We start from the raw sequence: 23,344 nt of genomic DNA, 5'->3' as shown, positions 1-23,344 counted from the left end.
ACAGTGTGTGAATATTTCCATGAACTCTGAAGCCAAAGATGGAGAAACTGGCATCTTTTTCACTTCCTGAGATACAGCTGGGCCTTGAATCTGCTTTATCCTGCTGTGATCTGAGTGCACTTGCAACACTCGTGCTAGTGAAGATTATAGCTATGCAAATTACAAAACTTAGATTCAGAGCTTGTTTAAACCAAGAAAGGGATTGCATTTTCAGATTCATAGCTTGAAGTTCAAAGACATGGTCTTGTTTGGACATGGCTGGCACCAGAGCTTCAGTTTCTGTTTCTTTGTCTCCTGCTCTTCTTGCTCTTTCCCATGCTTTTCCCTGCATGACCTTCATTTCTCAAAAAATCACCTTCCTTGCAGTGATAAAGAAAGTCACTAGCAACTTGAGTACTGCACTCTACCTTTGGCACCAGCTAAAAGTCTGATTCTCCTTGGACTAACTTGGATTATATGCTTATTCCTGAACCAATCATTGTAGTCAAAGAATGTTTTAATTATATAGATGTAACATCATGTGCCCATCCCTGGAGCTTCATAGCAGGATTTGCCACAGCTTGAGAACACAGGTAGAAGCTGAAGAGAAGTGTTTCCCTTAAAGAAGATAAAAATAAGGAATGGGCAATGAATGGTGGGCAAAACAATACCACAAAACACAAACTGTTCACTGTTCTGCTGCTTTGCCTAATAGAAAAAAATATGGAATGAAGGAGGTAGAAGTAGTGTAACTGGAGGGGTGTTATTTTCCCACAAGTGATATGAATGAGTGCCGGTCATGGCCCATTCTACTCTGGAAAGGTAAGAGATCCTAGGGCTTCCTCAAATTATGAACACAACTTCAGGCCTTTTGTTCTAAAGATCAAGTTTGTGCATGCAGATTAATTTGCTATTGCTGCTGAAACAGATGATCACAAACTAAAAGCTTTAAACAACACAAACGTATTATCTTAACAGTTGTGAAAGTCAAAACTCCAAAACAAATTTTACGGGACTAAAAACAAGTATCAGCAGGGGTGTTCTTCTTCTGGAGACTCTAGGATAGATGCTGTTTCTTTGCATTTTACACCTTCAAGAGGCTGCATTCCTTGGCTCATTGCCTCTCCTTCATCTTCAAAGTTCATCAGTCCAAGTTCTGCTTTCATGTTCACATCTTTTTGGACTCTTACCTACCAACTTCCCTCTTGTAAAGACATTTGAGTGTATTTTGGGCCTCTCTAGATTACCTGGATTATTCAGGATAATCTTCTTTATTAAAAATCCTTAACTTAATCACATCTTCAGAGTCCATTTTGCCTTGCAAATGAACATACTCACATGTTCCAGGGAATAGGACATGGGTATCTCTCAGAGAGCCATTATTCTGTCTACTACAGTGCACCTCTGTGAATTTGAGCAACTCTGGCCTTCTCACTTAGAAATGGTTCAGCCATCACTCCATGCATCTAAGCACTGAAGTTTTGGGAAGTAAACACTTTGCCTTCTATCCAGGCCAGGCTAGATCTACCAAGCCTGAACAATAAGCAGAGGAAGATAAATGATAACTGAAAGCTCCTTGGAAATCATAACTTTACGCTATAGCTTTAGCCTTCTGTCTCCCCCTGTATTCTACTCCACTAGGTCTTTTTACCTTGCATCACCCACAGAGCATAGGTAGTAAATAGAGGTTGAACCAAAAGGTGTCTTAGAGTCATGAATGTTCTGTTGATGCAAAGGAGCTTGAGAGGAGAGTTCTTATCCTAGAGCCAATGTTAGATTTGATGGAAACGCCTGACAGCACTAAGAATTCTGTTGTTTGCTTGTATGTTAAGGAAATTCATAATACAGTTTATGGTAGAGAAGTGACATATAACCCTATAATGGCATATAACTTATTTATCTGTTAATTTATAAGAAACATTTATTGAGTGCTTACAACATGCTAGCCACTAGGTTATTTACCGCTTTTTAAAGTGCCTGTGGTCCCACAGTGGAGTTTTTCCCTCATCTTTGCTGAGATACTGGCATAGAGAAAATCACTTAATATATGGCAGGTGTTTTTGAGGTGGGCAGGAGACTCACTGAACAAGCTTTACCAACATAGATATGTCCATAGACTCATAAAGTCTGGATTGGGACCTAAAGAATATATACTTTAAAAAATCTTCTCAGGTGATGGACACATATAACCCTGATTAAAAGTGGACATTTTATTCTAAGGCACTCCAGTTGGAATTGCTTTAAGGTCATTTGTTCCTTTTCCAATCCCACATTTCATCACTGTGATGACCATATGAATAAAAATGAAGAGCTACCTGGCTAATGGTGCAACCAAAGGTTAGAATTCTTTCAGTTGTTCAGTTCTTGGGAGCATGGAAGGATGCTATAACATTCATGGGAAGTCTTGATTTTGAGGGGTAGAAATACTGAAGAATGTACAATGGATAAGAGTAGCTAACATTCTATTTTCTTATAATGAGAGGAAATCTATGGAGTTTATTTCTGTTACAGTTTTTAATTTGGATGCAGCATATTTCTTAACTGCTTTTATGGTTATGGCTATTTGTATGTCAGGCAGAGAACCATACAATAGCTTTGTGAAACGTTATTAAAATACCAGGGATGTTACAGTAACCTTTTATTAGAATTGAAATATCCTCCTACTCTAATTCTTCCTTTTCCTTTTTTTTTTTTGTTTAAAAATAAAAGAAATTAAACTGAGACTTGTTAAGGGAATTTATTGACATGTAACTTGGGGAGATAGAAGTAGTATAGTCTTTAAGTACTGTGAGATACAGAACTCAAAAAATGCTATCTGTCTCCTCACTATATGTGGGCCTCTAGGGAATAAAGAATTTAGCCTTGCTCAAAGACAAGGTCTGGCTGTTGCCCTCAGTTTCTGGGAAGTAATATCTGGGATCTTGGAATGTGTGCCTGATAGGAATATCTTTGTTGGTCTGGGGGCCTTGGGTCATATGTGTTGTCTTAAAAATGTGATTTAGGGGAAAGGTGGATCACACCTGTATAGTTTTAGGCTAGGGGTGGCTATGCCAGGATGACCAACAATGTGAGTTGGTGTGTGTGTTGGTGGGGGAGCTTTAGGTAATAAGGTATTAGTCTACTTGGAGACTGAGATCAGTCACATGGACAATCAGTCATGCCTAACAGAATAGAGCTCCAATAAAATCTGAATACTGAGCTTCCCTGGTTGGCAGTACTTTGTGCATATTGTTAAACATCAGTGCCAGGAAAGTAATGCATCCTGATTCCAGGGGGTTATGACAACAGAAACCCTTTATTTGTAACCTTTCTGGACTCTGTCCTATGTACTTCTGCCTTGGCTGATATTAATCTGCTTCTTTTTCCTGTAATAAACTATAACTGTGAGAATAATATCTATCAGTGATTTCTGTGCATCCTCAAAAATGTGAGTGGTTTTGGAAATGTCTATAATTTGCAGTTGACATCAAGAGTGAAGGTATTTTTGTGGAGGGCTGTGTGCCCTCTAACTTGGGACAGTTGAGTAACTCTTTTGCCCCTGAACTCTTTGCAGCCTTTAACTTCTCTATTGCAGACAGATTATGCCTATATGTAGCATGTGGAAGGGAGAAAGGGATGCAGATAGCTCTGGGCTTGCATTATTACAGTTAGGGAGTCTCAGAGCATAGCAGAAAACGTCTTTCTGAGAATTATTATAAAAAAATGTGGGATAAGGGGGTATAAATGGTCTTGCTTGAGACATCAGCCCAAACTCTGGAATAATTATCATGGCTAATGAATATACTAAAATGATTAGAAACCCTGCCAGAATGATGTGAGTATGGATGATGTGGGAGAAGCTGTTCCCCAAAAGAAATCAGTGAGTATGTGTGTGTGTTATGGGAGGGGGGTGTGGAGTTTGAGAATGGTTTTGAAGTTGTGTGGATAGGAAAAGAAGTTGGGTAGAGTAAGATAACGTATTGTCATTAACACCTTTCCTGAACACTAAAACTCAAATAAAGTATGAATTCTCCTAGTAGACTCTCCTACCAAAGTTGGTCTTGGCAAAGTTTAGTAAAAATTAGGTTTTGCTGATCTGGGAGATCATGTCTCTGAGAGGGGCTGGAGAATTCATAGGAAAATTCACAGGCTTAATTATGAAAACACACATTCATGACTCCCAATGGTAACAGACCACAGTAGCACAATGCTTGATTTCATCATGAGCATCTCTTTTTTTTTTTTTAAAGATTTTATTTATTTATTGGACAGAAAGAACAAGAGAGCACAATCAGGGGGAGCAGTAGAGGGAGAGGGAGAAGGAGGCTCCCCGTTGAGCAGGGAGCCTGATCAGGAGCTCTAGCCAGGACCCTGGGATCATGACCTGAGCCCAAGGCAGACGCTTAACCATCTGAGCCACCCAGGTGCTCAGCGTATGTATATCCACCTTAAGAGTTGTTTTTATTACAGTTTTGAGTCCATCACCAAAATAGTTCCCAGATATTGTTACTGTTGTCACTGTTTCTTTATGACACTGAAAATTATGGTGTAATTTGATTGTTTTGAAATGGAAATGAGAAGCCACTGGGAATTTGAAGTGTTTTTCCGTTTCTTCCCACCCACTTCTTTTTCTTTCTTCTTTCTTCTCTGCCATTTTACCCTGCCCTTTTTTAATAAATACTAAGAAATTGGAAATTTCATGATTAATCATAATAGTGGTTTAATTCAAATAACTAGTAGAGCAACAGTTTCCCATAATTTTCTCACTAAGAAATCTGGAAATACAAAATGTGACTCGCACCATTTTTTGCACACTATTTTACATTTTAAATTTCTTAAACCAAGATTATTTTAAAATTAATTAATTAAATTAAGAATAATTTTATTTGACAGAGAGATCACAAGTAGGCAGAGAGGCAGGGGGAAACAGGCTCCCCACTGAGCAGAGAGCCCGATGTGGGGCTCGATCCCAGGACCCTGAGATCATGACCCGAGCTGAAGGCAGTGGCTTAATCCACTGAGCCACCCAGGTGCCCCAAGATTAATTAATTTTAAAATTACCTTAATGATTCACTCTACAATCAATGACCTTTTAAATTTTTTTTAATTTTTTAAATTTCTTTTTAGTGTACCAGAATTCATTTTTTATGTACCATACCGCAGTGTTCCATGCAACACGTGCCTTCCATAATACCCACCACCAGGCTTGCCCAACCTCCCACACCCTGCCCCTCCAAAACCCTCAGATTGTTTTTCAGAGTCCATAGTCTCTCATGGTTCATCTCCCCCTCCAGTTTCTCACAACTCCCTTCTCCTCTCCATCTCCCCATGTCCTCCATGTTCTTTGTTATGCTCCACAAATAAGTGAAACCGTATGATAATTGACTCTCTGCTTGACTTATTTCACTCAGCATAATCTCTTCCACTCCCATCCATGTTGATACAAAAGTTGGTATTCATCATTTCTGATGGAGGCATAATACTCCATCGTGTATATGGACCACATCTTCCTTATCCATTTGTCCGTTGAAGGGCATCTTGGTTCTTTCCACAGTTTGGCGACTCTGGCCATTACTGCTATGAACATTTGGGTACAGATGACCCTTCTTCTCACTACATCTGTATCTTTGGGGTAAATACCCAGTAGTACAATTGCAGGGTCATAGGGAAGCTCTATTTTTCATTTCTTGAGGAGTCTCCACACTGTTCTCCAAAGTGGCTGCACCAACTTGCATTCCCACCAGCAGTGTAAGAGGGTTCCCCTTTCTCCACATCCTCTCCAACACACGTTGTTTCCTGTCTTGCTAATTTTGGCCATTCTAATTGGTGTAAGGTGATATCTCAATGTGGTTTTAATTTGAATCTCCCTGATGGCTAGTGATGATGAACACTTTTTTTTTTTTGGAGGGTTTTTTTTTAATTAATTAATTTTTTTCAGCATAACAGTATTCATTGTTTTTGCACAACACCCAGTGCTCCATGCAATACGTGCCCTCCCTCTTACCCACCACCTGGTTCCCCCAACCCCCAACCCCCGCCCCTTCAAAACCCTCAGGTTGTTTTTCAGAGTCCATAGTCTCTTATGGTTCGCCTCCCTTTCCAATTTCCCTCAACTTCCTTCTCCTCTCCATCTCCCAATGTCCTCCATTACATTTTTTCATGTGTCTGATTGCCATTTGTGTGTCTTCTTTGGAGAAGTGTCTGTTGATGTCTTCTGCCCATTTTTTTTTTTTTAATTTCTTTTCGGTATAACAGTATTCATTGTTTTTGCACCACACCCAGTGCTCCATGCAATACGTGCCCTCCCATTACCCACCACCTGGTTCCCCCAACCTCCCATCCCCCTCCCCTTTAAAACCCTCAGGTTGATTTTCAGAGTCCATAGTCTCTCATGGTTTATCTCCCTTTCCAATTTCCCTCAACTCCCTTCTCCTCTCTATCTCCCCATGTCCTCCGTGTTCTTTGTTATGCTCCACAAATAAGTGAAACCATATGATACTTGACTCTCTCTGCTTGACTTATTTCACTCAGCATAATCTCTTCCAGTCCCGTCCATGTTACTACAAAAGTTGGGTATTCATCCGTTCTGATGGAGGCATAATACTCCATCGTGTATACGGACCACATCTTCCTTATCCATTTGTCCATTGAAGGGCATCTTGGTTCTTTCCACAGTTTGGCGACCGTGGCCATTGCTACTATGAACATTGGGGTACAGATGGCTCTTCTTTTCACTACATCTGTATCTTTGGGGTAAATACCCAGCAGTGCAATTGCAGGGTCATAGGGTAGCTCTATTTTTAATTTCTTGAGGAAATCTCCACACTGTTCTCCAAAGTGGCTGCACCAACATGCATTCCAACCAGCAGTGTAAGAGGGTTCCCCTTTCTCCACATCCTCTCCAATACACGTTGTTTCCTGTCTTGCTAATTTTGGCCATTCTAACTGGTGTAAGGTGGTATCTCAATGTGGTTTTAATTTGAATCTCCCTGATGGCTAGTGATGATGAGCATTTTTTCATGTGTCTGATAGCCATTTGTATGTCTTCATTGGAGAAGTGTCTGTTCATATCTTCTGCCCATTTTTTGATATGATTATGTTTTGTGTGTGTTGAGTTTGAGGAGTTCCTATAGATCCTGGATATCAACCTTTTGTCTGTACTGTCATTTGCAAATATCTTCTCCCATTCCGTGGGTTGCCTCTTTGTTTTGTTGACTGTTTCCTTTGCTGTGCAGAAGCTTTTGATCTTGAGGAAGTCCCCAAAATTCATTTTCGCTTTTGTTTCTTTTGCCTTTGGAGACATATCTTGAAAGAAGTTGCTGTGGCCAACATCGAAGAGTTTACTGTCTATGTTCTGCTCTAGGATTCTGATTGATTCCTGTCTCACATTGAGGTCTTTTATCCTTTTCAAGTTTATCTTCGTGTATGTTGTAAGAGGATGGTCGAATTTCAGTCTTCTACACATAGCTGTCCAATTTTCCCAGCACCATTTATTGAAGAGATTGTCTTTTTTCCACTGTGTATTTTTTCCTGATTAGTTGAAGATTATTTGACCATAGAGTTGAGGGTCCATATCTGGGCTCTCTACTCTGTTCCACTGGTCTGTGTCTGTTTTTATGCCAATACCATGCTGTCTTGGTGATCTTGGTGATCACAGCTTTCAGTAAAGCTTGAAATTAGACAACGTGATGCCCCCAGTTTTGTTTTTCTTTTTTTTAACATTTTCTTAGCAATTCGGTATGTCTTCTGATTCCATACAAATTTTAGGATTGTTTGCTCCAGCTCTTTGAAAAATGTCGGTGGAATTTTGATCAGAATGGCATTGAAAGTGTAGATGGCTCTAGGCAGTATAGATATTTTAACAATGTTTATTTTCCGATCCATGAGCATGGAATGGTCTTCCATCTTTTTTTGTCTTCTTCGATTTATTTCACGAGTGTTCTGTAGTTCCTTGAGCACAGATCCATTACCTCTTTGGTTAGGTTTATTTCCAGGTATCTTATGGTTCTTGCTGCTGTAGTAAATGGAATTGATTCTCTAATTTACCTTTCTGTATTTTCATTGTTAGTGTATAAAAAAGCAACTAATTTCTATATATTGACTTTGTATCCTGCCACATTACTGAATTTCTGTATGAGTTCTAGTAGTTTGGGGGTGGAGTCCTTTGGGTTTTCCATATAAAGTGTGAAGAGACAGAGTTTGACTTCTTCATTGCCCGTTTGAATACCTTTTATTTCTCTTCATTGTCTGATTGCTGTTTCTAGGACTTCTAATATTATGTTGAGCAAGAGTGGTGAGAGTGGGCATCCTTGTCATGTTCCTGATCTCTAAGGGAAGGCAGTCGGCTTTTCCCCATTGAGGATGATATTTTCTGTGGGTTTTTCATAGATAGATTTTATGAAGTTGAGGAATGTTCCCTCTATCCCTATTCTTTGAAACATTTTAATCAGGAACAAATGCTGGATTTTGTCAAATGCTTTTTCTGCATCAATTGAGAGGACCATGTGGTTTTTCTCTCTTCTCTTATTGATTGGTTCTATCACATTGATTGATTTGCGAATGTTGAACCATCCTTGCAACCCAGGGATGAATCCCACCTGTCATGGTAGATAATCTTTTTAATGTGCTGTTGGATCCTATTAGCTAGGATCTTGTTGAGAATCTTAGCATCCATATTCATCAATGATATTGGTCTGAAATTCTCCTTTTTGGTGGGGTCCTTGCCTGGTATGGGGGTCAGGGTAATGCTGGCTTCATCAAAAGAATCTGAAAGTTTTCCGTCTGTTTTAATTTTTTGAAACAGCTTCAGGAGGATAGGTATTATTTCTTCTTTGAATGTTTGGTAGAATTCCCCAGGGAATCCGTCAGGTCCTGGGATCTTGTTTTTTGGGAGATTTTTGATCACTGCTTCAATCTCATTACTAGATATGGGTCTATTCTGGTTGTCAGTTTCTTCCTGGTTCAGTTTTGGAAGTTGATAGTTTTCCAGGAATGCATCCAATTCATCTAGGTTGTTCAACTTATTGGCATATAACTGTTGATAATGATTTCTGATGATTGTTTCTATTTCCTTGGTGTTAGTTGTGATCTCTCCCTTTTCATGCATGATTTTATTAATTTGGGCTGCTCTCTTTTCTTTTGGATTAGTTTGGCCCATGGTTTATCGATCTTATTGATTCTTTCAAAAAAAAAAAACAAAACCAGCTTCTAATTTTGTTGATGCCTTCTCCTGTATCTCTCGTTTCTATCTCATTGACCTCTGCTCTAATCTTGATTATTTCCCTTCCTGTGTGTGGAGATGGCTTAATTTGTTTTTAATTCTCCAGTTCTTTAAGGTGTAAAGTCAGCTGATGTATTCTGGATTTTCCAGTTTTTTTTTTGTTTTTTTTTTTAGATTTTATTTATTTGACAGAGAGAGATCACAAGTAGATAGAGAGGCAGGCAGAGAGAGAGAGGGAAGCAGGCTCCCTGCTGAGCAGAGAGGCCGATGCGGGACTCGATCCCAGGACCCTGAGATCATGACCTGAGCCGAAGGCAGCGGCTTAACCCACTGAGCCACCCAGGTGCCCCTGGATTTTCCAGTTCTTCTGAGGGAGGCTTGGATGGCTATGTATTTCCCCCTTGGGCCGTTGCTGTATCCCATAGGTTTTGGACCGAAGTGTCTTCATTCTCATTGGTTTCCATGAATTGTTTAAGTTCTTCTTTGATTTTCTGGTTGATTCCAGCATTCTTTTTTTTTTTTTTCTTATAATTTCTTTTATAAACGTAGAATGTATTATTAGCCCCAGTGGTACAGGTCTGTGAATCGCCAGGTTTACGCTCTTCACAGCATTCACCATAGCATACTCTCCCCAATGTCAATAACCCCACCACCTTCTTCCTACCCTCCTTCCCCAAGCAGCCCTAGTTTGTTTTGTGAGATTAAGCGTCTCTTATGGTTTGTCTTCCTCCTGATCCCATCTTGTTTCATTTATTCTTTTCCTACCCACCAAACCACCCACGTTGCATCTCCACTTCCTCATATCAGGCAGATCATATGATATTTGTCCTTCTCCGATTGACATATTTCACTAAGCATAATATCCTCTAGGTCCATCCACATCATCGCAAATGGCAGGATTTCATTTCTTTTGATGGCTGCATAGTATTCCATTGTATATATATACCACCTCTTCTTTATCCATTCATCTGTAGATGAAAATCTAGGTTCTTTCCATAGTTTGGCTATTGTGGACATTGCTGCTATAAACATTCAGGTGCATGTGCCCCTTTAGATCACTGCGTTTGTATCTTTAGGGTAAATACCCAGTAATGCATTTGCTGGTCATAGGGTAGCTCTATTTTCAACATTTTGAGCAACCTCCATGCTGTTTTCCAGAGTGGTTGCACCAGTTTGCATTCCCACCAACAGTGTAGGAGGGTTCCCCTTTCTCCGCATCCTCACCAGCATCTGTCATTTCCTGGCTTGTTAATTATACCCATTCTGGCTGGTGTGAGGTGGTATCTCATTGTAGTTTTGATTTGTATTTCCCTGATGCCCTGTGATGTGGAGCAGTTTTTCATGTGTCTGTTGGCCATCTGGATGTCTTCTTTGCAGAAATGTCTGTTCATGTCCTCTGCCCATTTCTAGATTGGATTGTTTGTTCTTTGGGTGTTGAGTTTTCTAAGCTCTTTATAGATTTTGGATACTAGCCCTTTATCTGATATGTCGTTTGCAAATATCTTCTCCCATTCTGTCAGTTGTCTTTTGATTTTGTTAACTGTTTTCTTTGCTGTGTGAATGCTTTTGATCTTGATGAAGTCCCAATAGTTCATTTTTGCCCTTTCTTCCCTTGCCTTTGGCGATGTTCCTAGGAAGAAGTTGCTATGGCTGGGGTCGAAGAGGTTGCTGCCTGTGTTTTCCTCAAGGATTTTGATGGATTCTTTTCTCACATTGAGGTCCTTCATCCATTTGGAATCTATTTTCATGTGTGGTGTAAGGAAATGGTCCAGTTTCATTCTTCTGCATGTGGCCGTCCAATTTTCCCAACACCATTTGTTGAAGACGCTGTCTTTTTTCCACTGGACATTCTTTTCTGCTTTGTTGAAGATTAGTTGACCATAGAGTTGAGGGTCTATTTCTGGATTCTCTATTCTGTTCCATTGATCTATGTGTCTGTTTTTCTGCCAATACCATACTTCCAGACTGGAAGCCTGGAATTGTGATGCCACCAACTTTGGCTTTCTTTTTCAACATTCCTGTGGCTATTCGGGATCTTTTCTGGTTCCATATAAATTTTAGGTTTATTTGTTCCATTTCTTTGAAAAAGAAGAATGGGATTTTGATAGGGATTGCATTAAATGTATAGATTGCTTTAGGTAGCATAGACATTTGTTCTTCCAATGCATGAGCATAGAACATTTTCCATTTCTTTGTGTCTTCCTCAATTTCTTTCATGAATACTTTATAGTTTTCCGAGTACAGATTCTTTACTTCTCTGGTTAGGTTTAATCCTAGGTATCTTATGGTTTTGGGTGCAATGGTAAGTGGGATTGACTCCTTAATTTCTCTTTCTTCTGTCTTGTTGGTGTAAAGAAATGGAACTGGTTTCTGTGCATTGATTTTATATCCTGACATTTGACTGAATTCCTGTCCAAGTTCAAGCAGATTTGGAGTGGAGTCTTTTGGTTTTCCACATAAAGTAGCATATCATCTGCAAAGAGTGAGAGTTTGCCTTCTTTGATGATTTGGATGCCTTTAATTTCTTTTTGTTGTCTGATTGCTGAATCTAGGACTTCTACTACTCTGTTGAATAGCAGTGGTGATAATAGACATCCCTGCTGTGTTCCTGACCTTAGTAAAAAAGCTCTCAGATTTCTCCATTGAGAATGATATTTGCGGTGGGTTTTTCATAGATGGCTTTGATGATATTGAGGTATGTGCCCTCAATCCCTACTTTTTGAAGAGTTTTATCAGGAAGAGTTGCTGTACTTTGTTGAATGCTTTTTCAGCATCTATTGATAGTATCATATGTTTCTTGTTCTTTCTTTCATTAATATGTTGTATCACATTGATTGATTTTTGGATGTTGAACCAACCTGGCAGCCCTGGAATAAATCCCACTTGGTCGTGGTGAATAATCCTTTTAATGTACTGTTGGATCCTACTGGCTAGTATTTTAGTGAGAATTTTCGCATCTGTGTTCATCAAGGATATTGGTCTGTAATTCTCTTTTTGATGGGATCCTTGTCTGGTTTTGGGATCAAGGTGATGCTGGCCTCGTAAATGAGTTTGGAAGTTTTTCTTCCATTTTGATTCTTTGGAACAGTTTCAGGAGAATAGGAATTAATTCTTCTTTAAATGATTTGTAGAATTCCCATGGGAAGCCATCTGGCCCTGGCCTCTTATTTGTTTGGAGATTTTTGATGACTGCTTCAATCCCCTTACTGGTTATGGGTCTGTTCAGGTTTTCTATTTCTTCCTGGTTCAGTTGTGGTAGTTTATATGTCTCTAAGAGTGCATGCATTTCTTCCAGATTGTCAAATTTGCTGGCATTTGGTTGCTCATAATATGTTCTTATAATTGTTTTATTTCTTTGGTGTTGGTTGTGATCTCTCCTCTTTCATTCATGAAAGCTTTTGTTTAACTATATCTTCTAGTCTTCTTTCTTTCTCCTCCCCCTCAGGGATTCCAATAATTCTGATGTTGAAACATTTCATGGCATCATTTATTTCCCTAATTCTGTTTTCATCTCTTCTAAGCTGTTTGTTCCAGGCTTCCTACTGATCATTTTTCTCTATCAGTTTGTCCTCCCGATCCCTAATTCTATCTTCTGTCTCAGTAACCCTAGCTTTTAGAGAATTTAGATTCAACTGGAACTCATTGAGGGCATTGTTAACATCATCCCTAGTGGCTTTCACTTCTGCCCTAATCAATTCCATTTTGTTATCAAAGGCTTTTTTCAGTCTAGCTATTGCCTGGATAATTGTTAACCTCAATTCCCTTTCTGACATACTGTTTATGTCCATATCCAAAAACTCTGATGGAGAGGGCCCAGTCTTTGGATTTTTCCTCTTTTTGGCATTCCTCCTTCTACTCGTTTTGGTGAGAGATGGCTCAGTGGATGTGTAGCTGTATCAACCATGGTGGAGGCAAGCTGCACTCTGCGATACTTCTGAGCAATTGAGAGTCCCTACCAAAAAGAAACAAAAAAGAAAAAAAAAGAGAGACAGACAGGAAAAAAAAAAAAAAAGTAAAGAAAGGAGAAATAAAAGAGAAGGCCCAGCCCTGAAGGGGCCCCAAAGGTAAAATTTATAAAGTATACAAACAAAAACACCGACAAAAGTAGATGCCAAGAGAAAAAAAATAAATAAGTAAATAGAACCCGTCAAAATGAACCCCAATTATAAGATTTATATACTGTCAGAACAAAAACAAATACACAGAAACACTGACAGAAGAAAAGGATGGGAGGGTGGTTATAAATTCTCAGTGTGGGTGAGGAAGGTTGTTTTGATTCTTCCTGGATTTATCTTGATATCTTTGTTAAAAGACTCAACTTTCCTGAGATAAAGGAGGATTAAAACTGGTTTACATATAGGGTAGCACTTACTGGGGAAAGGAGATTACCTTGAAGCTTATCTCTATATGAATATGAAAAAATTAAATAAAATAAAAAATAAAAGAATAGTAAAGCAAAAGAAAACACAGGTATATGTATCAAGAAAGTTAAAGTTAAAAGGTTATTATGGAATTTGATGTATTGAACATCTCATTGTGATGGTAAATGGGTTAAAAAGTTGTATAAAAAAATGAAAAGAACCAGAATAGTGGAAATGAATTAAAAATAAAAGTTGTATCTATGAAGTAGTAGTCATTGTCCTCTTGTGTTTTTTGTTTTTTTGTTTGTTTTTGTTTTTGTTTTTTGGACTGGCTTTCTGGGGGAGGGGCCTGCTGCATGGTTTTTCAGGGAGTCTTGCTAGAGTTGAGTCCTCCTACCCCATCAAGGAGGTGGCTCTGAGGAAACTGGTTCTTCAGGCTTTTGTTCTCTGTAGGTTTTTTTTTGTTTGTTAGTTTGTTTTTTCTCCCCTTGGCGGCTTTTGGCAGTTCTTTGGAGGTTTAGAGGAAAGCAAACTGCACCCAGACCTCCATCTCAGAGAGAAGCCTCAGTCTGTTCCCCTCTGGCTGGTCCAGAGCACATAAATTCCCCCTCTTCCACTGCCAGAGCATGTCCCCAGTCATGGTCTCTGGGGTCACAGGAACTCCCGCTTGTACCCAAAACGAGAAATACTAGCTGTGGCTATGTGGGCAGGTCCAGACCACCAGAGAGGTCCCAATCAGAGATAGCACACTGAGATTTTCACCCTGGCCCCGGGCTGAGAGTGTTCAGAATCTCCTAGTCCTAGAGAGTAACAGCTAGTGCCTGCACGGACCTCTCTCAGGGTAGGGTGTGGAGAGCGACTCAGACCCTGGTCACGCAGTGTGTGTGCAGAGCACAAAAGGCTGTGGTTATAGAGAGGATCTGCTGGCATCCACCCCAGACTCCCTCTGGGGTGCGGCCACTCAGACACTCTCAGGCACGCCATCAGCTCAGGGACCAAGACCTGGCTTCTTCGCTGTGCTCTCTGGGATCGAGCCTCGCATCAGGCTCTCTGCTCAGCAGGGAGCCTGCTTCCTTCTCTCTCTGCCTGCCTCTCTGCCTACTTGTGATCTCTGCCTCTGTGAAAAAAAAAATAAATAAAATCTTAAAAAAAAAAAAAAACCTCAGATATATATGTAATAGCACATCAAGGATATATAATAGGCTTTGTCCTAAGTCTGTTATTCCTCACTTAAAATTAGATGATACCCCTTAATCAATGTTATTAAGGAAATATTTCCAAACTGAACTAGATTTATCTTATGTCTCTTGTGAATTAGACATCATCATGTTCAATACTATTTATTTCAGGTGTCACGTTTATCTGCTAGTCCTTTATGAGAGGGGAAAACTTGTTTACACTTGCATAACTTACCTAAAGACAATTACTACAATAAATTTTTCTTCTAGCACAACTTTTGAGATGAATTTTTAAGAAAGGTTTTTGCTATGTTCCAATATAATTTTCAAAATTCTGGTTGCCTCCTCTTTGGCTGATGTGAAGAATGTCTACATGAAGTCTCAGCCCTTTGTTTCTCTCTGTGCTCTTGGCCAGCTGGGTTTTCTCTGCCTTGATCAACATCCTCTGCCCACAGTTTGATAATAGTCCTCTTTAAAAAAACCCTCAGGTCTGAAAAACAACCTGAGGGTTTTGAAGGGTCAGGGGTGGGAGGTTGGGGCAACCTGAGGGTTTTGAAGGGTCAGGGGTGGGAGGTTGGGGGAACAGGTGGTGGGTAATGGGGAGGGCACGTTTTGCATGGAGCACTGGGTGTTGTGCAAAAAGAGTGAATACTGTTACGCTGAAAAAATAAATAAAATGGGAAAAAAAAAAAACCCTCTTGTGGGAAAAATTTGCTTCCTGTTTGAAATTAGCACCAAAAAATGCCCCACCATGATACTTTCTCAATAGTAGCAGTAAGCATTTCAGCGGCTGATGCTTATTATAGTCTTAAATACTTCAGGCTCAGTATCATATCAGGTACAAGATCTGAGGCCTAGGAAATGAGGGAAGTATAGTCATCCTTTAATGCAAAAAATGCAACTACCAAATTTTTATTATCTAGTTCAATGCTGAACTTTGGTTATACAGATGATAAAGACTTTTCATAATTGCATTCACATTGGGAGACATAAAGACCAATTGTTAAGTGTATCAGTTTGCTAGCACTGCCATTACAGAATGGGTGGCATTTAAATAACAAAAATTTATGTATTTTCTCACAATTGTGAGAAATCCAGGATCAAGTTGTTAGTAGAGTTGGTTTCTTCTGAGGCTCTTCTTCTATAGATGGCATCTTTTCCATCTTTGTTTCTTCACATTGTCTTTTTTCTGCCTTAGACTATGTCCAAATTTTCTTTTCTTCTTAAGATACCAAGTCATTTTGGATTAGGATCCACTCTAATGATGTCATTTTAACTTCATTATCTTTTTAAAGACCCTATCTCCAAATACAATCACATTTTGAGGGGCTGGAGATTAGGACTCAATATATGAATTTTGGGTAGATAAATTCAGCTGACAATATTAAGATATTTGAAAAATTGACAAAGTATGGACATATTTTGAAGGAGAGTCTAGCAACAAGGGTGAAGACCTCAGATACTTATTTCTTCACTTTCATTACTGTTTGTCCATTGTTCACAACTTTATACCGATGGACAACAATAACGTGAGAAGAAAGGCAAAACAGTTTTGACCATGAACAAAAATTAAAATGAAGAATGGATATGTAATTTTATCCTGAGTAGTTTTAAGGCAGGGAGTTCATATAATTTGGGAAACTGGGAAAAGAGTAGATTGGGACAGTTCTGGGCAAAGTAGTTATGTGCTCACCCTCATTTCAGGGGAGCTCTGAACCCCCTGGAATATTCTAAGCACTGTGTTTTTATGTATATATATTTAGGGATTCATGGAGAACACCCAGAGCTTTACACAACTTTTAAAACAGGTCTATTTCCAAAGAAAATTTAATAATTCCTGGTTTGAACTGTTCTGTAAGATATGGAAGAATAATGGAACACCAGGGTAAGTCACAAGAAATATGACTTGAGCAGAGAACATATGCAAGGATTAGATATATGTTAAGAATTAGACAGGGCTAGGTTCAAATCCCTTTTGTACTCCTTAACTATTTGTGTAACTTTGGGCAACTCATTTATTTTAAGCCTCATTTTCTACATCTTTAAAATAGGGAGATTGGTGAATAACCTTTTCATATGATTGTAGTGAAGATTAAATGAGATGAGACCTAAAATCTATGCTAGGGATAATAATTAGACCTTTGTAAGTTCATAAAAATATTAATATGATTGTTACAAATGTATAAAATATGCTGTTTTCATTATCTTCATAAAACAGAGAGACCACTTCTACCTAGTAACTATTCCATGGCATAGTTTGGGTGAGTCTCTGGATAGCCAGGTAATTTATTACATTTTAGAACCAAAATTTTTGAATTTTCAGTCAAATGAGAATTGAGGAGAGTTCTGATACCTACAACTAGATCATGATATATACTACCATTTGATTTTGTTTCTCAGCCATTTTTCTTCTTTTCTCTCCAAGGTAAAAAAAATTCTATTAATAATGCCTCCAAAATGCTGGCTATTTCATTTGTATTACTTACAGTATACTTTATTCAGGCTATAACTTTAAACTATTCAAAAAATAAAATGTCGCTCCCTAGGAGTTTATTAACATTATAGTAGCCTTAAATGACTTGTAGATAATTTTGAGTCTTTTGAAATATTTATATATGCTAATTGAGAAAGGGAATCTTAAATGAATTAATCTCTCCCCTGTTTATAAAAGAAGCATAATTTTATTGTATAAAACTTAAATGAAGAAGACAGTTGACAAAAATAGAAATCTCCCTGGTTAAATAGAAAATACCATGGTTAGAGAGCCAGTCTTCCTATAACTAGGTCTCCTCCTCTCCTGGATAATTAAATATAGAATACAGGAGGTTAAGGGGCACCTGGGTGGCTCAGTCAGTTAAGCATCTGACCCTTGATTTTAGCTCAGGTCACAATCTCAGGGTCGTGGGAATCAGCCCCATATCTGGCTCCCCACTCAGCACAGAGTGTCTTGAGTTTTTCTCCCTCTGCCCTTCCCTCTGCTCACATGCTTGTGTGCTGTCTCTCAAATCAATCAATCAATCTTAAGAGAAAAAAAAGAGTACAGAAGGCTAAGAGATAAAAGTTTGCTCTAAATTTCCCTCTGTGCTGTTGGATGAGGTCAGGAAATGGTCAGGTCTAATTCGATTAGAGAACAAGAATTTCATGAGGTTTTATGTGATTCTGAAGTTCCCAGCTCTTTTTAACCTATACCATCTCACTGTTGATACTACATCCATTCTTTCTCCCGCCAACCCATGTGATTATTGATAAAGTGCTAACAGCTGTCACTATTGTCTCAGAGGTCTCTGATCCTTGCTGATACTAACAAATTATTGCACTTTGTGACCTTTGGCACAATGTCTAAGTCCTCAAGATACTGAACTAGACCTCTTAAGGACTTCATGACAAATCCTACAAATCATTCATTTGTATGCCATATATGAAGAAATGCAGAATTTTCACCTTTCCCGTCATCTCTGGCCTGTTTACAGAGGTGATATAACTGACTTGAAGGTTTTATGTGTGTTTTTTTAAGAGAGGAAATCTAGTTACTTAGCTGGGCATAAAATGAGAAAGCACATTATTTTGCTTGAAATTCTAAAGAGCATTGAACTGGGGAGGGGAAGTTTGAATACTTTGTAACAGCCCCTTTCAGTACACCCCTTGTTGTATTTTATTATTAGACCTCTGCATGAATATTGAAATAAAATTAAATTTATGCTTCATAATAAGCACTGTTAACAAATTTTCTGAAATCACTGATCAAATTTGTAAAGAATGTGGAAGTATAAATATACTTAAAATTTTGTACTGTGTGCCCTAAAAACAGTTTTAGACAATATGTGAGATGGATATAGCTTTAAAACATCTCAAAACACCTTAATGCTAATATGTGATTGTTGGAAAAGCTTTTGTAAGTTAATCTACGTCAGAGCTTTGACCGTAATAATTACTGGCTCACAAATTTTTCACAATGTCTATCTGACCAAATCAGTGACTTAAATTCTAAAGCAAAGCTCAAAGAATTTAGCTCTAATCAATCTTACGTTCTTATCTCTTAACTACTTGTTTAACATCTCTGATAGTCCATCAGAACTGAAAAACTGGCTCATAAGAGTCATTCAAAAATGTATTTGATACATAAAAAGCTTAGGAAATTGTTAAATTGCAGAAAATAAATTAGCTTTTACCTATACCCATGCCACCAGGCTTATGAACTATAGCATATTTTCCAAAGCTATTATTATTAGTTTGATGGGTCATATTATGAAAATAAATTTAAAGTAAAGCAGGTGGGCATGACATTTATTTTATAATATAAGGGTTTTTTTTGTTTCATATCAATTTTTAAGGAGGCTTCTTTGATATCTTCAAATTAGGTTACATTTCCTGCACCTTTTTATACTTCATCTTTTATAGCATTTATCAGTACACTTATGATTAGTCATTCTACTTATATCAACCTTCCTGTCTAGTAGGAATCATGATGGCAGATAAAAAGCATGCCTTATTTTGGGGCGCTTGGGTGGCTTAGGGGGTTAAGTGTCCTACTCTTGATTTTCACTCAGGTCATGATCTCAGTGTTGTGAGGTTAAGCCCTTCCTCAGGCTTGCTTAGGATTCTTGCTCATCCTTGCTTAGGATTCTCTTTCTTTGTCTTTCTGCCCCTCCCTTCTCATTCTCTCTCTCTCTAAAAAAAAATAAAAATAAATAAATAGCATGCCTGATTTTATCATTCTTCATCTCATCATCTTTATTCCCTATTTTTCATCTGTAGTATCTAGCACGAAGTGTAATACATAGCAGCTTCTTGAAAGATCATTGCTGAATAGAAATTAATATCCTACTGCTTTTCTGTCATAGTCACTAAAGTGTCACAAAGATACTTAAAGCTAAACCCAAAACAGAAACCATGAGCTCCCAGAGTTCCCCAATACCCTACTCTCCCCAGTGGATCCTTCTTTATGTTTCATCTCCATGGATAGTGGCTCCCTACATCCAGAAACCTGGGTATCATTCTTAATACTTAATACTCTGTCTCCTAAAGCTTGTTAATTTTACTTCCAAAGTGTGTTGAGACTCCTTCCATGTCTGTGTATCCCACTGCTTCCACCCTGTTTAGGCCCCTTCATCCTCTGTCTAGCCAAGGCAGCAGTCCTCTTTTTATTTCTTAGTTTTTGAGGATTTTATTTGTTTATTTGAGGGAGTGAGAGAAAGAGGGAGCATGAGCAGGGAGCCTGACACGGGGCTCAATCCCAGGACCCTAAGATCATGACCTGAGCTGAACCAACCCAGGCAACCCTAGACAGCAGTCTTCTGACTGGACTGTTTTTTATTTTTCTCTCTCTCTCTCTTCCTTACCTTAGCCAAGTGGACCTTTTTGATGAAATTCAAATATAATAATTTTACCACCTTGCTTAAAAATATATTTAATGGCTTTCTGTCTGCTGGGCTTTGAACTAAAACTCCTAAACATGGTTCACAAATTACTTCTTGGTCTAGCCTCTACTGCTCTCCATAGCCTAATCCCTTGCTAGACTCCTTTTGCTCTAGCATCTCATCAAACAGAGACAATATACCATGATCTTACAGATTTTTTTTTTTGTAATTACAGTTTTTATTTCTGAAAAAAATTCCAGTGTAATTAACATACAGTGTTATATTAGTTTCAGGTGTAAAATATAGTGATTCAACAATTCTATACATTTCTTAGCACTGATCGTAGTAAGTGTGCTCTTAATCCCATTCACCTGTTTCACCCATCCTCGTGACTCACAGGAGGTAACAACCAGTTTCTTCTCTATATTTAAGAGTCTGGATTTGTTGTTGTTTGTCTCTTTTTTCCTTTGTTCATTTGTTTTGTTTCTTATATTCCCCATATGAATGAAATTGTATAGTAGTCATCTTTCTCTGACTGACTTTTTTCACTTAGCATTATACCTTCTAGATCCATCCATGTTGTTGCAAATGGCCAGATTTTATTCATTTTTGTGGCTGAGTAATATACCATTGTGTGTGTGTGTGTGTGTGTGTGTGTGTGTGTGTGTATCACTTTTTCTTTTCTTTATTCATCTATGGATGGACACTTGGGTTTCTTCCATAATTTGGCTCTTGTAAATAATTAGGCTATAAACATAGGGGTATATATATCTTTCTACATTATTGTTTTCATTTTCTTTGGGTAAATAAACAGTAGTGGAATTACTGGATTATATGGTAATTCTAATTTAAAATTTTGAAGAACCTCCACAGTGGAGGTTCAATATTTTTCAAGATGATTGGACCAGTTTTCATTACCACCAATAGTGCACGAGTATTCCTATTTCTCCACATCCTCACCAGCACTTGTTGTTTCTTGTGTTTTTAACTTTAGCTGTTCTGACAGGTGTGAGGTGATACCTTATTGTGGTTTTGATTTATATTTCCCTAATGATTATGATGTTCAGCTTCTTTTCATATCTCTGGTGACCATCTGTATGTCTTTTTGGAGAAATGTCTGTCTTCTCCCCTTTTTATTGTTTTTTTTTGTGTGTGTGTGTTGAGTTTATAAGTTCTTTATATATTTTTGATACTAACCCCTTATCAGATATATTATTTGCAAATATATCCTCCCATTTAGTAGGTTGTCTTTTTGTTTTGTTGATTGTTTCTTTGCTGTGCAGAAGCTTTTTTATTTTGATATAATTCCAGTAGTTTACTTTTGCTTTTGTTTCCATTGCCTGAGGAGACAAATTTAGAAAAATGTAGCTACAGCTGATGTCAGAGGAATTATTGCTTATGTTCTCTTCTAGGATTTTTATGGATTCAGGTCTCACGTTTAGGTTTTAATCCATTTTGAGCTTTTTTTTGTTTGTTTGTGGTATAAGAAAATGACCCAGTTTCTTTCTTTTTTTTTGCTCGTAGCTGCAAATGGTGTTTGTTTTCTTAACACCATTTGTTGAAGAGACATTTTTCCAATGCATATTCTTGCCTCCTTTGTCATAGATTAATTGACCATGTAATCATGGATTTATTTCTGGACTCTCTATTCTGTTCCCTTGATCTCTCCGTGTGTGTGTGTGTGTGTGTGTGTGTGTGTGTGTGTATGCCGGGACCATACTGTTTTGATTACTATGCTTTGGAATATAACTTGAAGTATGGGTTTGTTACATCTCTAGTTTTGTTGTTCTTTTTCAATATTTCTTTTGCTATTCATGGTCTTTTATGATTCCAGACAAATTTTAGGATTATTTATTTTAATTCTATGCTATTGATATTTTGTTAGGGATTGCAGTAAATCTCTAGATTTCTTTGGGTAGTATGGACATTTAACAATATCTGTCCTGCCAATCCATGGGATCGAATATCTTTCCATTTGTCTTTATTATCTTGAGTTTCTCTCATCAATGTTTTGTATTTTCCAAAGTATTAGGTCTTTCACCTCCTTGGTTGAATTTATTTCTATGTATTTTATTGACTTTGGGACAATTCTAAATGGAATTGTTTTCTTAATTTCTCTTTCTGCTACTTACTAGTGTATAGAAGTGCAGCAGACTTCTGTATATTGATTTTGTATATTGGGACTTTACTGGATTCACTTATAAGTTCTAGTAGTATTTTGGTGGAGATTTCAGGTTTTCTACATACAGTATCTGTTGTCTGCAAATAGTGGAAGTTTTGCTTCTTCCTTACCATTTGGATGCTTTTTATTACTTTTTCTTGTCTGATTGCTGTGGCAAGGACTTTCAGTACTACATTGAATACAAGTGGCGAGAGGGGACATCCCTGTCTTGTTCTTGTTCATAATGTTGGGGAAAAATATATTTTTTCACCACTGAGTATGATGTTAACTGTGGGTTTTTCATATTTGACCTTTTTTATGTTGAGGGATACTCCCTCTAAACCTACTTTGTTGAGAGATTTTATCATGAATGGATGTTGTACTTTGTCAAATGCTGTTTCTGCACTTATTGGAATAATCACATGGTTCTTATCCTTTCTTTTATTGATGTGATGTATCACATTGATTTGGAATATTGAACCACTTTTGCATTCCAGGGATAAATCTCACTTGATCATGATCCCTTCTGAGCTGCAAAGTTTGTGCTGAAAAATCATCTCATAGCCTTTTGGGGTTCCCTGTGTGTATAACCATTTTCTTTTCTCTTGCTGCTTTAAAACTTTTTTCTTTGTCACTAGTTTTTGCCATTTTAATTACTATGTGTCTTGATGTGAGCCTTCTTGGATTGATTTTATTTGAGGCCTTCTGTGTCTTCTGGATCTGGATTTCTCTTCCCTTCTCCAGATTTTGGAAATTTTCAGATATTATTTCTTCAAATAAGTTTTCTGCCCCTTTTTCTCTCTCTTTTCCTTCCAGGATCCCTATAATGTGAATATTATTATGCTTGATGATGTTGCTGAGTTCCCTTAATCTGTTCTCATTTGTTATTATTATTTTTCTCTCGCCTGTTCAGCTTGATTGCTTTCCATTACTCTGTCCTCCAGGTTGCTCATCTGTTCTGCTTCTTCTACTCTAATATTCATTACATCTAGTATATTTTTAATTTCATTTATTAAGTCCTTTATCTCCAGTTTTTTAAAAATGTTTTCTATCTCTCTGTTGAGGATCTCACGGAGATCCTCCATCTTTTTTCAAGCCCAGTAAGTATC

Source organism: Meles meles, chromosome 13 (assembly GCF_922984935.1).
Source record: "Meles meles chromosome 13, mMelMel3.1 paternal haplotype, whole genome shotgun sequence".
Classification (NCBI taxonomy): domain Eukaryota; kingdom Metazoa; phylum Chordata; class Mammalia; order Carnivora; family Mustelidae; genus Meles; species Meles meles.
The sequence above is the reverse complement of the archived record's forward strand: the minus strand, read 5'-3'. Positions refer to the sequence as shown.